Source organism: Nematostella vectensis, chromosome 8 (assembly GCF_932526225.1).
Source record: "Nematostella vectensis chromosome 8, jaNemVect1.1, whole genome shotgun sequence".
Lineage (NCBI taxonomy): Eukaryota > Metazoa > Cnidaria > Anthozoa > Actiniaria > Edwardsiidae > Nematostella > Nematostella vectensis.
The window spans coordinates 11,897,849-11,912,298 of NC_064041.1; the positions used below are offsets into that span (position 1 = coordinate 11,897,849).

At 46.9% G+C, this 14,450-nt stretch overlaps 25 non-coding genes across 25 annotated transcripts; 8 read left to right on the forward strand and 17 right to left on the reverse strand.

Moving 5' to 3' along the window:
- Positions 1-521: 521 nt before the first annotated feature.
- Positions 522-687, reverse strand: LOC125571093. The gene has a single exon (XR_007313404.1). It is a non-coding gene; the product is annotated as a U1 spliceosomal RNA (small nuclear RNA).
- A 193-nt stretch (positions 688-880) lies between these two features.
- Positions 881-1,073, reverse strand: LOC125570504. The gene has a single exon (XR_007312829.1). It is a non-coding gene; the product is annotated as a U2 spliceosomal RNA (small nuclear RNA).
- Positions 1,074-1,330: 257 nt separating this feature from the next.
- LOC125571019 lies at positions 1,331-1,449 on the forward strand. Its single transcript, XR_007313330.1, has one exon. It is a non-coding gene; the product is annotated as a 5S ribosomal RNA (ribosomal RNA).
- A 774-nt stretch (positions 1,450-2,223) lies between these two features.
- On the reverse strand, positions 2,224-2,389 carry LOC125571094. Its single transcript, XR_007313405.1, has one exon. It is a non-coding gene; the product is annotated as a U1 spliceosomal RNA (small nuclear RNA).
- Positions 2,390-2,582: 193 nt separating this feature from the next.
- Positions 2,583-2,775, reverse strand: LOC125570505. Its single transcript, XR_007312830.1, has one exon. It is a non-coding gene; the product is annotated as a U2 spliceosomal RNA (small nuclear RNA).
- Positions 2,776-3,032: 257 nt separating this feature from the next.
- LOC125571030 lies at positions 3,033-3,151 on the forward strand. The gene has a single exon (XR_007313341.1). It is a non-coding gene; the product is annotated as a 5S ribosomal RNA (ribosomal RNA).
- A 774-nt stretch (positions 3,152-3,925) lies between these two features.
- LOC125571095 lies at positions 3,926-4,091 on the reverse strand. Its single transcript, XR_007313406.1, has one exon. It is a non-coding gene; the product is annotated as a U1 spliceosomal RNA (small nuclear RNA).
- A 193-nt stretch (positions 4,092-4,284) lies between these two features.
- On the reverse strand, positions 4,285-4,477 carry LOC125570506. The gene has a single exon (XR_007312831.1). It is a non-coding gene; the product is annotated as a U2 spliceosomal RNA (small nuclear RNA).
- Positions 4,478-4,734: 257 nt separating this feature from the next.
- On the forward strand, positions 4,735-4,853 carry LOC125571041. The gene has a single exon (XR_007313352.1). It is a non-coding gene; the product is annotated as a 5S ribosomal RNA (ribosomal RNA).
- Positions 4,854-5,627: 774 nt separating this feature from the next.
- On the reverse strand, positions 5,628-5,793 carry LOC125571096. The gene has a single exon (XR_007313407.1). It is a non-coding gene; the product is annotated as a U1 spliceosomal RNA (small nuclear RNA).
- Positions 5,794-5,986: 193 nt separating this feature from the next.
- LOC125570507 lies at positions 5,987-6,179 on the reverse strand. The gene has a single exon (XR_007312832.1). It is a non-coding gene; the product is annotated as a U2 spliceosomal RNA (small nuclear RNA).
- A 257-nt stretch (positions 6,180-6,436) lies between these two features.
- LOC125571052 lies at positions 6,437-6,555 on the forward strand. Its single transcript, XR_007313363.1, has one exon. It is a non-coding gene; the product is annotated as a 5S ribosomal RNA (ribosomal RNA).
- A 774-nt stretch (positions 6,556-7,329) lies between these two features.
- On the reverse strand, positions 7,330-7,495 carry LOC125571097. The gene has a single exon (XR_007313408.1). It is a non-coding gene; the product is annotated as a U1 spliceosomal RNA (small nuclear RNA).
- A 193-nt stretch (positions 7,496-7,688) lies between these two features.
- Positions 7,689-7,881, reverse strand: LOC125570508. Its single transcript, XR_007312833.1, has one exon. It is a non-coding gene; the product is annotated as a U2 spliceosomal RNA (small nuclear RNA).
- A 257-nt stretch (positions 7,882-8,138) lies between these two features.
- On the forward strand, positions 8,139-8,257 carry LOC125571062. The gene has a single exon (XR_007313374.1). It is a non-coding gene; the product is annotated as a 5S ribosomal RNA (ribosomal RNA).
- Positions 8,258-9,031: 774 nt separating this feature from the next.
- LOC125571099 lies at positions 9,032-9,197 on the reverse strand. The gene has a single exon (XR_007313410.1). It is a non-coding gene; the product is annotated as a U1 spliceosomal RNA (small nuclear RNA).
- Positions 9,198-9,390: 193 nt separating this feature from the next.
- LOC125570510 lies at positions 9,391-9,583 on the reverse strand. Its single transcript, XR_007312835.1, has one exon. It is a non-coding gene; the product is annotated as a U2 spliceosomal RNA (small nuclear RNA).
- A 257-nt stretch (positions 9,584-9,840) lies between these two features.
- On the forward strand, positions 9,841-9,959 carry LOC125571069. The gene has a single exon (XR_007313380.1). It is a non-coding gene; the product is annotated as a 5S ribosomal RNA (ribosomal RNA).
- Positions 9,960-10,733: 774 nt separating this feature from the next.
- Positions 10,734-10,899, reverse strand: LOC125571100. Its single transcript, XR_007313411.1, has one exon. It is a non-coding gene; the product is annotated as a U1 spliceosomal RNA (small nuclear RNA).
- A 193-nt stretch (positions 10,900-11,092) lies between these two features.
- LOC125570511 lies at positions 11,093-11,285 on the reverse strand. Its single transcript, XR_007312836.1, has one exon. It is a non-coding gene; the product is annotated as a U2 spliceosomal RNA (small nuclear RNA).
- A 257-nt stretch (positions 11,286-11,542) lies between these two features.
- On the forward strand, positions 11,543-11,661 carry LOC125571076. The gene has a single exon (XR_007313387.1). It is a non-coding gene; the product is annotated as a 5S ribosomal RNA (ribosomal RNA).
- Positions 11,662-12,435: 774 nt separating this feature from the next.
- Positions 12,436-12,601, reverse strand: LOC125571101. Its single transcript, XR_007313412.1, has one exon. It is a non-coding gene; the product is annotated as a U1 spliceosomal RNA (small nuclear RNA).
- A 193-nt stretch (positions 12,602-12,794) lies between these two features.
- Positions 12,795-12,987, reverse strand: LOC125570512. The gene has a single exon (XR_007312837.1). It is a non-coding gene; the product is annotated as a U2 spliceosomal RNA (small nuclear RNA).
- A 257-nt stretch (positions 12,988-13,244) lies between these two features.
- Positions 13,245-13,363, forward strand: LOC125571087. Its single transcript, XR_007313398.1, has one exon. It is a non-coding gene; the product is annotated as a 5S ribosomal RNA (ribosomal RNA).
- Positions 13,364-14,137: 774 nt separating this feature from the next.
- On the reverse strand, positions 14,138-14,303 carry LOC125571102. Its single transcript, XR_007313413.1, has one exon. It is a non-coding gene; the product is annotated as a U1 spliceosomal RNA (small nuclear RNA).
- Between the last annotated feature and the right edge of the window lie 147 nt (positions 14,304-14,450).

Below are 14,450 nucleotides of genomic sequence, written 5' to 3' on the forward strand. Positions count from 1 at the left end.
CGCATAGGAAATGTCTCTCAATGCAGTAAAATACTATGAGAGAAAGTGCGCAGTATTATCGCATTGGTCGCGCGTTTACACCGCGAGTGAACACGAACATTACTCAGCTAGCATCTCATACAAGCTGAGATGCCATTCATAGCGTAAACCTTGTCCAAATAAATGCTTTTCGAGATCATGTTTTCACTCACTATAATAAAGCGCGAAGGTTGCAAAGCAGCGCGCGTATTCCACTGTTCTATTTTAGTGACGAAACAGTCGCACTGAACTTTCATCGCCGGTTAGCAACAACTGATCAAAACACAGCTCACCTTCGCTCGTTTCATCGCAAAAACACCGCTAGAATGCAGACCAAACACGACTAAAGCCTCTGCCCACCATGACGGTAATGTGAGAGCAAGTTGTTCGCTATTAGAAGTTAGAAATTTTACAATAGTTGACTGATTACAAGCGGTGTGAAGTCCGTGCTTCACGAGTCGCTCGTTGTGATTGTGTTGTGATTACACTTGATTCGTATTGTTCGGGGACTAGCGCGAACGCAGGTCCCCACTACCAGAAATTATACGCTCGAGTTACCCACATTTGGGGTAATCGCAGGGGTCAACCCAATCGAAGTGCAATGAGAGGGCCTCACCCTGAGAGGACCGCCTTGGTGATCACGGTAAACCTCCCGCGTCAGGTAAGTATGAGTTTATTTGGCGTCCCTGTACACCGACTGTCCCCGGCTGATTTCATCCTCCATGTGGGAACGGTGCATCGCGGTGATTATGACCCGTCGTCTTAATGACGATCCTGTCTCTTATTGATCTCTCCCGCTATAGCTCGCATGAACAGCACGTGAATGATGCTCGAGGTGTTGCTTGAATGTGTCTTCCCGAAAGGGAAGGGGGCCGTACTCGGAGGTAGTGCAATACCGAGACAACCCGTGGCTGGGACGCAGCAAGCCGCTTATTCCACAGCCAGTTTCCAAAAATCAGTTTAATATATGAGCTACTCAATGAGCAGCGTATCAGATATTAAGCTGATAAGAACAGATACTACACTTGATCTTAGCCAAAAGGCCGAGAAGCGATGCAGAATCTGGCTCGGACTACAGGGAGCGTTTATCATTCTAGGCCTCCGCCATGTGGGTGACGGACTCGGTTTTAGGCCCTTCTGCCTCCTAAGATCACATGTGATGATCAGTCATGAACGTAGTGCTATCACGTACGAGCAGTATTCGCTTGATACAGCGTCTTTGCGAGTGCAATGAGACATTTTTACCGCGCTAGTGCGTGCGTACGTTCTCACCGCACCGCTATAAAAGTCTAAAATATCACCGAGATCTTTCGTCTACGGCCATACCATCGAGAAAACACCGGTTCTCGTCCGATCACCGAAGTTAAGCTCGATTGGGCGCGGTTAGTACTTGGATGGGTGACCGCCTGGGAATACCGCGTGCTGTAGGCATTTCTTTTTCATTTTTTTTCTAAACTATAAAGAAAAAGTTAGTGCAGGTTGGTCATTGTCTAAGCTAAAGAAATCCCTCAGTTGTATGCGTTCTCAACTCGATCTATAGACAATTCAGGCATACTCAGCGACCGTATTGTAATCAAAATCGCGGTCGTAAACGTTCGCAAACGTTCAGCAGATTCAAGTAGAGTCATAATATTACAAGCGATCAGATCAGTGGATTGTGAAAGCCTGTAAGAGCGTTAGTACTCGCATAGGAAATGTCTCTCAATGCAGTAAAATACTATGAGAGAAAGTGCGCAGTATTATCGCATTGGTCGCGCGTTTACACCGCGAGTGAACACGAACATTACTCAGCTAGCATCTCATACAAGCTGAGATGCCATTCATAGCGTAAACCTTGTCCAAATAAATGCTTTTCGAGATCATGTTTTCACTCACTATAATAAAGCGCGAAGGTTGCAAAGCAGCGCGCGTATTCCACTGTTCTATTTTAGTGACGAAACAGTCGCACTGAACTTTCATCGCCGGTTAGCAACAACTGATCAAAACACAGCTCACCTTCGCTCGTTTCATCGCAAAAACACCGCTAGAATGCAGACCAAACACGACTAAAGCCTCTGCCCACCATGACGGTAATGTGAGAGCAAGTTGTTCGCTATTAGAAGTTAGAAATTTTACAATAGTTGACTGATTACAAGCGGTGTGAAGTCCGTGCTTCACGAGTCGCTCGTTGTGATTGTGTTGTGATTACACTTGATTCGTATTGTTCGGGGACTAGCGCGAACGCAGGTCCCCACTACCAGAAATTATACGCTCGAGTTACCCACATTTGGGGTAATCGCAGGGGTCAACCCAATCGAAGTGCAATGAGAGGGCCTCACCCTGAGAGGACCGCCTTGGTGATCACGGTAAACCTCCCGCGTCAGGTAAGTATGAGTTTATTTGGCGTCCCTGTACACCGACTGTCCCCGGCTGATTTCATCCTCCATGTGGGAACGGTGCATCGCGGTGATTATGACCCGTCGTCTTAATGACGATCCTGTCTCTTATTGATCTCTCCCGCTATAGCTCGCATGAACAGCACGTGAATGATGCTCGAGGTGTTGCTTGAATGTGTCTTCCCGAAAGGGAAGGGGGCCGTACTCGGAGGTAGTGCAATACCGAGACAACCCGTGGCTGGGACGCAGCAAGCCGCTTATTCCACAGCCAGTTTCCAAAAATCAGTTTAATATATGAGCTACTCAATGAGCAGCGTATCAGATATTAAGCTGATAAGAACAGATACTACACTTGATCTTAGCCAAAAGGCCGAGAAGCGATGCAGAATCTGGCTCGGACTACAGGGAGCGTTTATCATTCTAGGCCTCCGCCATGTGGGTGACGGACTCGGTTTTAGGCCCTTCTGCCTCCTAAGATCACATGTGATGATCAGTCATGAACGTAGTGCTATCACGTACGAGCAGTATTCGCTTGATACAGCGTCTTTGCGAGTGCAATGAGACATTTTTACCGCGCTAGTGCGTGCGTACGTTCTCACCGCACCGCTATAAAAGTCTAAAATATCACCGAGATCTTTCGTCTACGGCCATACCATCGAGAAAACACCGGTTCTCGTCCGATCACCGAAGTTAAGCTCGATTGGGCGCGGTTAGTACTTGGATGGGTGACCGCCTGGGAATACCGCGTGCTGTAGGCATTTCTTTTTCATTTTTTTTCTAAACTATAAAGAAAAAGTTAGTGCAGGTTGGTCATTGTCTAAGCTAAAGAAATCCCTCAGTTGTATGCGTTCTCAACTCGATCTATAGACAATTCAGGCATACTCAGCGACCGTATTGTAATCAAAATCGCGGTCGTAAACGTTCGCAAACGTTCAGCAGATTCAAGTAGAGTCATAATATTACAAGCGATCAGATCAGTGGATTGTGAAAGCCTGTAAGAGCGTTAGTACTCGCATAGGAAATGTCTCTCAATGCAGTAAAATACTATGAGAGAAAGTGCGCAGTATTATCGCATTGGTCGCGCGTTTACACCGCGAGTGAACACGAACATTACTCAGCTAGCATCTCATACAAGCTGAGATGCCATTCATAGCGTAAACCTTGTCCAAATAAATGCTTTTCGAGATCATGTTTTCACTCACTATAATAAAGCGCGAAGGTTGCAAAGCAGCGCGCGTATTCCACTGTTCTATTTTAGTGACGAAACAGTCGCACTGAACTTTCATCGCCGGTTAGCAACAACTGATCAAAACACAGCTCACCTTCGCTCGTTTCATCGCAAAAACACCGCTAGAATGCAGACCAAACACGACTAAAGCCTCTGCCCACCATGACGGTAATGTGAGAGCAAGTTGTTCGCTATTAGAAGTTAGAAATTTTACAATAGTTGACTGATTACAAGCGGTGTGAAGTCCGTGCTTCACGAGTCGCTCGTTGTGATTGTGTTGTGATTACACTTGATTCGTATTGTTCGGGGACTAGCGCGAACGCAGGTCCCCACTACCAGAAATTATACGCTCGAGTTACCCACATTTGGGGTAATCGCAGGGGTCAACCCAATCGAAGTGCAATGAGAGGGCCTCACCCTGAGAGGACCGCCTTGGTGATCACGGTAAACCTCCCGCGTCAGGTAAGTATGAGTTTATTTGGCGTCCCTGTACACCGACTGTCCCCGGCTGATTTCATCCTCCATGTGGGAACGGTGCATCGCGGTGATTATGACCCGTCGTCTTAATGACGATCCTGTCTCTTATTGATCTCTCCCGCTATAGCTCGCATGAACAGCACGTAAATGATGCTCGAGGTGTTGCTTGAATGTGTCTTCCCGAAAGGGAAGGGGGCCGTACTCGGAGGTAGTGCAATACCGAGACAACCCGTGGCTGGGACGCAGCAAGCCGCTTATTCCACAGCCAGTTTCCAAAAATCAGTTTAATATATGAGCTACTCAATGAGCAGCGTATCAGATATTAAGCTGATAAGAACAGATACTACACTTGATCTTAGCCAAAAGGCCGAGAAGCGATGCAGAATCTGGCTCGGACTACAGGGAGCGTTTATCATTCTAGGCCTCCGCCATGTGGGTGACGGACTCGGTTTTAGGCCCTTCTGCCTCCTAAGATCACATGTGATGATCAGTCATGAACGTAGTGCTATCACGTACGAGCAGTATTCGCTTGATACAGCGTCTTTGCGAGTGCAATGAGACATTTTTACCGCGCTAGTGCGTGCGTACGTTCTCACCGCACCGCTATAAAAGTCTAAAATATCACCGAGATCTTTCGTCTACGGCCATACCATCGAGAAAACACCGGTTCTCGTCCGATCACCGAAGTTAAGCTCGATTGGGCGCGGTTAGTACTTGGATGGGTGACCGCCTGGGAATACCGCGTGCTGTAGGCATTTCTTTTTCATTTTTTTTCTAAACTATAAAGAAAAAGTTAGTGCAGGTTGGTCATTGTCTAAGCTAAAGAAATCCCTCAGTTGTATGCGTTCTCAACTCGATCTATAGACAATTCAGGCATACTCAGCGACCGTATTGTAATCAAAATCGCGGTCGTAAACGTTCGCAAACGTTCAGCAGATTCAAGTAGAGTCATAATATTACAAGCGATCAGATCAGTGGATTGTGAAAGCCTGTAAGAGCGTTAGTACTCGCATAGGAAATGTCTCTCAATGCAGTAAAATACTATGAGAGAAAGTGCGCAGTATTATCGCATTGGTCGCGCGTTTACACCGCGAGTGAACACGAACATTACTCAGCTAGCATCTCATACAAGCTGAGATGCCATTCATAGCGTAAACCTTGTCCAAATAAATGCTTTTCGAGATCATGTTTTCACTCACTATAATAAAGCGCGAAGGTTGCAAAGCAGCGCGCGTATTCCACTGTTCTATTTTAGTGACGAAACAGTCGCACTGAACTTTCATCGCCGGTTAGCAACAACTGATCAAAACACAGCTCACCTTCGCTCGTTTCATCGCAAAAACACCGCTAGAATGCAGACCAAACACGACTAAAGCCTCTGCCCACCATGACGGTAATGTGAGAGCAAGTTGTTCGCTATTAGAAGTTAGAAATTTTACAATAGTTGACTGATTACAAGCGGTGTGAAGTCCGTGCTTCACGAGTCGCTCGTTGTGATTGTGTTGTGATTACACTTGATTCGTATTGTTCGGGGACTAGCGCGAACGCAGGTCCCCACTACCAGAAATTATACGCTCGAGTTACCCACATTTGGGGTAATCGCAGGGGTCAACCCAATCGAAGTGCAATGAGAGGGCCTCACCCTGAGAGGACCGCCTTGGTGATCACGGTAAACCTCCCGCGTCAGGTAAGTATGAGTTTATTTGGCGTCCCTGTACACCGACTGTCCCCGGCTGATTTCATCCTCCATGTGGGAACGGTGCATCGCGGTGATTATGACCCGTCGTCTTAATGACGATCCTGTCTCTTATTGATCTCTCCCGCTATAGCTCGCATGAACAGCACGTAAATGATGCTCGAGGTGTTGCTTGAATGTGTCTTCCCGAAAGGGAAGGGGGCCGTACTCGGAGGTAGTGCAATACCGAGACAACCCGTGGCTGGGACGCAGCAAGCCGCTTATTCCACAGCCAGTTTCCAAAAATCAGTTTAATATATGAGCTACTCAATGAGCAGCGTATCAGATATTAAGCTGATAAGAACAGATACTACACTTGATCTTAGCCAAAAGGCCGAGAAGCGATGCAGAATCTGGCTCGGACTACAGGGAGCGTTTATCATTCTAGGCCTCCGCCATGTGGGTGACGGACTCGGTTTTAGGCCCTTCTGCCTCCTAAGATCACATGTGATGATCAGTCATGAACGTAGTGCTATCACGTACGAGCAGTATTCGCTTGATACAGCGTCTTTGCGAGTGCAATGAGACATTTTTACCGCGCTAGTGCGTGCGTACGTTCTCACCGCACCGCTATAAAAGTCTAAAATATCACCGAGATCTTTCGTCTACGGCCATACCATCGAGAAAACACCGGTTCTCGTCCGATCACCGAAGTTAAGCTCGATTGGGCGCGGTTAGTACTTGGATGGGTGACCGCCTGGGAATACCGCGTGCTGTAGGCATTTCTTTTTCATTTTTTTTCTAAACTATAAAGAAAAAGTTAGTGCAGGTTGGTCATTGTCTAAGCTAAAGAAATCCCTCAGTTGTATGCGTTCTCAACTCGATCTATAGACAATTCAGGCATACTCAGCGACCGTATTGTAATCAAAATCGCGGTCGTAAACGTTCGCAAACGTTCAGCAGATTCAAGTAGAGTCATAATATTACAAGCGATCAGATCAGTGGATTGTGAAAGCCTGTAAGAGCGTTAGTACTCGCATAGGAAATGTCTCTCAATGCAGTAAAATACTATGAGAGAAAGTGCGCAGTATTATCGCATTGGTCGCGCGTTTACACCGCGAGTGAACACGAACATTACTCAGCTAGCATCTCATACAAGCTGAGATGCCATTCATAGCGTAAACCTTGTCCAAATAAATGCTTTTCGAGATCATGTTTTCACTCACTATAATAAAGCGCGAAGGTTGCAAAGCAGCGCGCGTATTCCACTGTTCTATTTTAGTGACGAAACAGTCGCACTGAACTTTCATCGCCGGTTAGCAACAACTGATCAAAACACAGCTCACCTTCGCTCGTTTCATCGCAAAAACACCGCTAGAATGCAGACCAAACACGACTAAAGCCTCTGCCCACCATGACGGTAATGTGAGAGCAAGTTGTTCGCTATTAGAAGTTAGAAATTTTACAATAGTTGACTGATTACAAGCGGTGTGAAGTCCGTGCTTCACGAGTCGCTCGTTGTGATTGTGTTGTGATTACACTTGATTCGTATTGTTCGGGGACTAGCGCGAACGCAGGTCCCCACTACCAGAAATTATACGCTCGAGTTACCCACATTTGGGGTAATCGCAGGGGTCAACCCAATCGAAGTGCAATGAGAGGGCCTCACCCTGAGAGGACCGCCTTGGTGATCACGGTAAACCTCCCGCGTCAGGTAAGTATGAGTTTATTTGGCGTCCCTGTACACCGACTGTCCCCGGCTGATTTCATCCTCCATGTGGGAACGGTGCATCGCGGTGATTATGACCCGTCGTCTTAATGACGATCCTGTCTCTTATTGATCTCTCCCGCTATAGCTCGCATGAACAGCACGTAAATGATGCTCGAGGTGTTGCTTGAATGTGTCTTCCCGAAAGGGAAGGGGGCCGTACTCGGAGGTAGTGCAATACCGAGACAACCCGTGGCTGGGACGCAGCAAGCCGCTTATTCCACAGCCAGTTTCCAAAAATCAGTTTAATATATGAGCTACTCAATGAGCAGCGTATCAGATATTAAGCTGATAAGAACAGATACTACACTTGATCTTAGCCAAAAGGCCGAGAAGCGATGCAGAATCTGGCTCGGACTACAGGGAGCGTTTATCATTCTAGGCCTCCGCCATGTGGGTGACGGACTCGGTTTTAGGCCCTTCTGCCTCCTAAGATCACATGTGATGATCAGTCATGAACGTAGTGCTATCACGTACGAGCAGTATTCGCTTGATACAGCGTCTTTGCGAGTGCAATGAGACATTTTTACCGCGCTAGTGCGTGCGTACGTTCTCACCGCACCGCTATAAAAGTCTAAAATATCACCGAGATCTTTCGTCTACGGCCATACCATCGAGAAAACACCGGTTCTCGTCCGATCACCGAAGTTAAGCTCGATTGGGCGCGGTTAGTACTTGGATGGGTGACCGCCTGGGAATACCGCGTGCTGTAGGCATTTCTTTTTCATTTTTTTTCTAAACTATAAAGAAAAAGTTAGTGCAGGTTGGTCATTGTCTAAGCTAAAGAAATCCCTCAGTTGTATGCGTTCTCAACTCGATCTATAGACAATTCAGGCATACTCAGCGACCGTATTGTAATCAAAATCGCGGTCGTAAACGTTCGCAAACGTTCAGCAGATTCAAGTAGAGTCATAATATTACAAGCGATCAGATCAGTGGATTGTGAAAGCCTGTAAGAGCGTTAGTACTCGCATAGGAAATGTCTCTCAATGCAGTAAAATACTATGAGAGAAAGTGCGCAGTATTATCGCATTGGTCGCGCGTTTACACCGCGAGTGAACACGAACATTACTCAGCTAGCATCTCATACAAGCTGAGATGCCATTCATAGCGTAAACCTTGTCCAAATAAATGCTTTTCGAGATCATGTTTTCACTCACTATAATAAAGCGCGAAGGTTGCAAAGCAGCGCGCGTATTCCACTGTTCTATTTTAGTGACGAAACAGTCGCACTGAACTTTCATCGCCGGTTAGCAACAACTGATCAAAACACAGCTCACCTTCGCTCGTTTCATCGCAAAAACACCGCTAGAATGCAGACCAAACACGACTAAAGCCTCTGCCCACCATGACGGTAATGTGAGAGCAAGTTGTTCGCTATTAGAAGTTAGAAATTTTACAATAGTTGACTGATTACAAGCGGTGTGAAGTCCGTGCTTCACGAGTCGCTCGTTGTGATTGTGTTGTGATTACACTTGATTCGTATTGTTCGGGGACTAGCGCGAACGCAGGTCCCCACTACCAGAAATTATACGCTCGAGTTACCCACATTTGGGGTAATCGCAGGGGTCAACCCAATCGAAGTGCAATGAGAGGGCCTCACCCTGAGAGGACCGCCTTGGTGATCACGGTAAACCTCCCGCGTCAGGTAAGTATGAGTTTATTTGGCGTCCCTGTACACCGACTGTCCCCGGCTGATTTCATCCTCCATGTGGGAACGGTGCATCGCGGTGATTATGACCCGTCGTCTTAATGACGATCCTGTCTCTTATTGATCTCTCCCGCTATAGCTCGCATGAACAGCACGTGAATGATGCTCGAGGTGTTGCTTGAATGTGTCTTCCCGAAAGGGAAGGGGGCCGTACTCGGAGGTAGTGCAATACCGAGACAACCCGTGGCTGGGACGCAGCAAGCCGCTTATTCCACAGCCAGTTTCCAAAAATCAGTTTAATATATGAGCTACTCAATGAGCAGCGTATCAGATATTAAGCTGATAAGAACAGATACTACACTTGATCTTAGCCAAAAGGCCGAGAAGCGATGCAGAATCTGGCTCGGACTACAGGGAGCGTTTATCATTCTAGGCCTCCGCCATGTGGGTGACGGACTCGGTTTTAGGCCCTTCTGCCTCCTAAGATCACATGTGATGATCAGTCATGAACGTAGTGCTATCACGTACGAGCAGTATTCGCTTGATACAGCGTCTTTGCGAGTGCAATGAGACATTTTTACCGCGCTAGTGCGTGCGTACGTTCTCACCGCACCGCTATAAAAGTCTAAAATATCACCGAGATCTTTCGTCTACGGCCATACCATCGAGAAAACACCGGTTCTCGTCCGATCACCGAAGTTAAGCTCGATTGGGCGCGGTTAGTACTTGGATGGGTGACCGCCTGGGAATACCGCGTGCTGTAGGCATTTCTTTTTCATTTTTTTTCTAAACTATAAAGAAAAAGTTAGTGCAGGTTGGTCATTGTCTAAGCTAAAGAAATCCCTCAGTTGTATGCGTTCTCAACTCGATCTATAGACAATTCAGGCATACTCAGCGACCGTATTGTAATCAAAATCGCGGTCGTAAACGTTCGCAAACGTTCAGCAGATTCAAGTAGAGTCATAATATTACAAGCGATCAGATCAGTGGATTGTGAAAGCCTGTAAGAGCGTTAGTACTCGCATAGGAAATGTCTCTCAATGCAGTAAAATACTATGAGAGAAAGTGCGCAGTATTATCGCATTGGTCGCGCGTTTACACCGCGAGTGAACACGAACATTACTCAGCTAGCATCTCATACAAGCTGAGATGCCATTCATAGCGTAAACCTTGTCCAAATAAATGCTTTTCGAGATCATGTTTTCACTCACTATAATAAAGCGCGAAGGTTGCAAAGCAGCGCGCGTATTCCACTGTTCTATTTTAGTGACGAAACAGTCGCACTGAACTTTCATCGCCGGTTAGCAACAACTGATCAAAACACAGCTCACCTTCGCTCGTTTCATCGCAAAAACACCGCTAGAATGCAGACCAAACACGACTAAAGCCTCTGCCCACCATGACGGTAATGTGAGAGCAAGTTGTTCGCTATTAGAAGTTAGAAATTTTACAATAGTTGACTGATTACAAGCGGTGTGAAGTCCGTGCTTCACGAGTCGCTCGTTGTGATTGTGTTGTGATTACACTTGATTCGTATTGTTCGGGGACTAGCGCGAACGCAGGTCCCCACTACCAGAAATTATACGCTCGAGTTACCCACATTTGGGGTAATCGCAGGGGTCAACCCAATCGAAGTGCAATGAGAGGGCCTCACCCTGAGAGGACCGCCTTGGTGATCACGGTAAACCTCCCGCGTCAGGTAAGTATGAGTTTATTTGGCGTCCCTGTACACCGACTGTCCCCGGCTGATTTCATCCTCCATGTGGGAACGGTGCATCGCGGTGATTATGACCCGTCGTCTTAATGACGATCCTGTCTCTTATTGATCTCTCCCGCTATAGCTCGCATGAACAGCACGTAAATGATGCTCGAGGTGTTGCTTGAATGTGTCTTCCCGAAAGGGAAGGGGGCCGTACTCGGAGGTAGTGCAATACCGAGACAACCCGTGGCTGGGACGCAGCAAGCCGCTTATTCCACAGCCAGTTTCCAAAAATCAGTTTAATATATGAGCTACTCAATGAGCAGCGTATCAGATATTAAGCTGATAAGAACAGATACTACACTTGATCTTAGCCAAAAGGCCGAGAAGCGATGCAGAATCTGGCTCGGACTACAGGGAGCGTTTATCATTCTAGGCCTCCGCCATGTGGGTGACGGACTCGGTTTTAGGCCCTTCTGCCTCCTAAGATCACATGTGATGATCAGTCATGAACGTAGTGCTATCACGTACGAGCAGTATTCGCTTGATACAGCGTCTTTGCGAGTGCAATGAGACATTTTTACCGCGCTAGTGCGTGCGTACGTTCTCACCGCACCGCTATAAAAGTCTAAAATATCACCGAGATCTTTCGTCTACGGCCATACCATCGAGAAAACACCGGTTCTCGTCCGATCACCGAAGTTAAGCTCGATTGGGCGCGGTTAGTACTTGGATGGGTGACCGCCTGGGAATACCGCGTGCTGTAGGCATTTCTTTTTCATTTTTTTTCTAAACTATAAAGAAAAAGTTAGTGCAGGTTGGTCATTGTCTAAGCTAAAGAAATCCCTCAGTTGTATGCGTTCTCAACTCGATCTATAGACAATTCAGGCATACTCAGCGACCGTATTGTAATCAAAATCGCGGTCGTAAACGTTCGCAAACGTTCAGCAGATTCAAGTAGAGTCATAATATTACAAGCGATCAGATCAGTGGATTGTGAAAGCCTGTAAGAGCGTTAGTACTCGCATAGGAAATGTCTCTCAATGCAGTAAAATACTATGAGAGAAAGTGCGCAGTATTATCGCATTGGTCGCGCGTTTACACCGCGAGTGAACACGAACATTACTCAGCTAGCATCTCATACAAGCTGAGATGCCATTCATAGCGTAAACCTTGTCCAAATAAATGCTTTTCGAGATCATGTTTTCACTCACTATAATAAAGCGCGAAGGTTGCAAAGCAGCGCGCGTATTCCACTGTTCTATTTTAGTGACGAAACAGTCGCACTGAACTTTCATCGCCGGTTAGCAACAACTGATCAAAACACAGCTCACCTTCGCTCGTTTCATCGCAAAAACACCGCTAGAATGCAGACCAAACACGACTAAAGCCTCTGCCCACCATGACGGTAATGTGAGAGCAAGTTGTTCGCTATTAGAAGTTAGAAATTTTACAATAGTTGACTGATTACAAGCGGTGTGAAGTCCGTGCTTCACGAGTCGCTCGTTGTGATTGTGTTGTGATTACACTTGATTCGTATTGTTCGGGGACTAGCGCGAACGCAGGTCCCCACTACCAGAAATTATACGCTCGAGTTACCCACATTTGGGGTAATCGCAGGGGTCAACCCAATCGAAGTGCAATGAGAGGGCCTCACCCTGAGAGGACCGCCTTGGTGATCACGGTAAACCTCCCGCGTCAGGTAAGTATGAGTTTATTTGGCGTCCCTGTACACCGACTGTCCCCGGCTGATTTCATCCTCCATGTGGGAACGGTGCATCGCGGTGATTATGACCCGTCGTCTTAATGACGATCCTGTCTCTTATTGATCTCTCCCGCTATAGCTCGCATGAACAGCACGTAAATGATGCTCGAGGTGTTGCTTGAATGTGTCTTCCCGAAAGGGAAGGGGGCCGTACTCGGAGGTAGTGCAATACCGAGACAACCCGTGGCTGGGACGCAGCAAGCCGCTTATTCCACAGCCAGTTTCCAAAAATCAGTTTAATATATGAGCTACTCAATGAGCAGCGTATCAGATATTAAGCTGATAAGAACAGATACTACACTTGATCTTAGCCAAAAGGCCGAGAAGCGATGCAGAATCTGGCTCGGACTACAGGGAGCGTTTATCATTCTAGGCCTCCGCCATGTGGGTGACGGACTCGGTTTTAGGCCCTTCTGCCTCCTAAGATCACATGTGATGATCAGTCATGAACGTAGTGCTATCACGTACGAGCAGTATTCGCTTGATACAGCGTCTTTGCGAGTGCAATGAGACATTTTTACCGCGCTAGTGCGTGCGTACGTTCTCACCGCACCGCTATAAAAGTCTAAAATATCACCGAGATCTTTCGTCTACGGCCATACCATCGAGAAAACACCGGTTCTCGTCCGATCACCGAAGTTAAGCTCGATTGGGCGCGGTTAGTACTTGGATGGGTGACCGCCTGGGAATACCGCGTGCTGTAGGCATTTCTTTTTCATTTTTTTTCTAAACTATAAAGAAAAAGTTAGTGCAGGTTGGTCATTGTCTAAGCTAAAGAAATCCCTCAGTTGTATGCGTTCTCAACTCGATCTATAGACAATTCAGGCATACTCAGCGACCGTATTGTAATCAAAATCGCGGTCGTAAACGTTCGCAAACGTTCAGCAGATTCAAGTAGAGTCATAATATTACAAGCGATCAGATCAGTGGATTGTGAAAGCCTGTAAGAGCGTTAGTACTCGCATAGGAAATGTCTCTCAATGCAGTAAAATACTATGAGAGAAAGTGCGCAGTATTATCGCATTGGTCGCGCGTTTACACCGCGAGTGAACACGAACATTACTCAGCTAGCATCTCATACAAGCTGAGATGCCATTCATAGCGTAAACCTTGTCCAAATAAATGCTTTTCGAGATCATGTTTTCACTCACTATAATAAAGCGCGAAGGTTGCAAAGCAGCGCGCGTATTCCACTGTTCTATTTTAGTGACGAAACAGTCGCACTGAACTTTCATCGCCGGTTAGCAACAACTGATCAAAACACAGCTCACCTTCGCTCGTTTCATCGCAAAAACACCGCTAGAATGCAGACCAAACACGACTAAAGCCTCTGCCCACCATGACGGTAATGTGAGAGCAAGTTGTTCGCTATTAGAAGTTAGAAATTTTACAATAGTTGACTGATTACAAGCGGTGTGAAGTCCGTGCTTCACGAGTCGCTCGTTGTGATTGTGTTGTGATTACACTTGATTCGTATTGTTCGGGGACTAGCGCGAACGCAGGTCCCCACTACCAGAAATTATACGCTCGAGTTACCCACATTTGGGGTAATCGCAGGGGTCAACCCAATCGAAGTGCAATGAGAGGGCCTCACCCTGAGAGGACCGCCTTGGTGATCACGGTAAACCTCCCGCGTCAGGTAAGTATGAGTTTATTTGGCGTCCCTGTACACCGACTGTCCCCGGCTGATTTCATCCTCCATGTGGGAACGGTGCATCGCGGTGATTATGACCCGTCGTCTTAATGACGATCCTGTCTCTTATTGATCTCTCCCGCTATAGCTCGCATGAACAG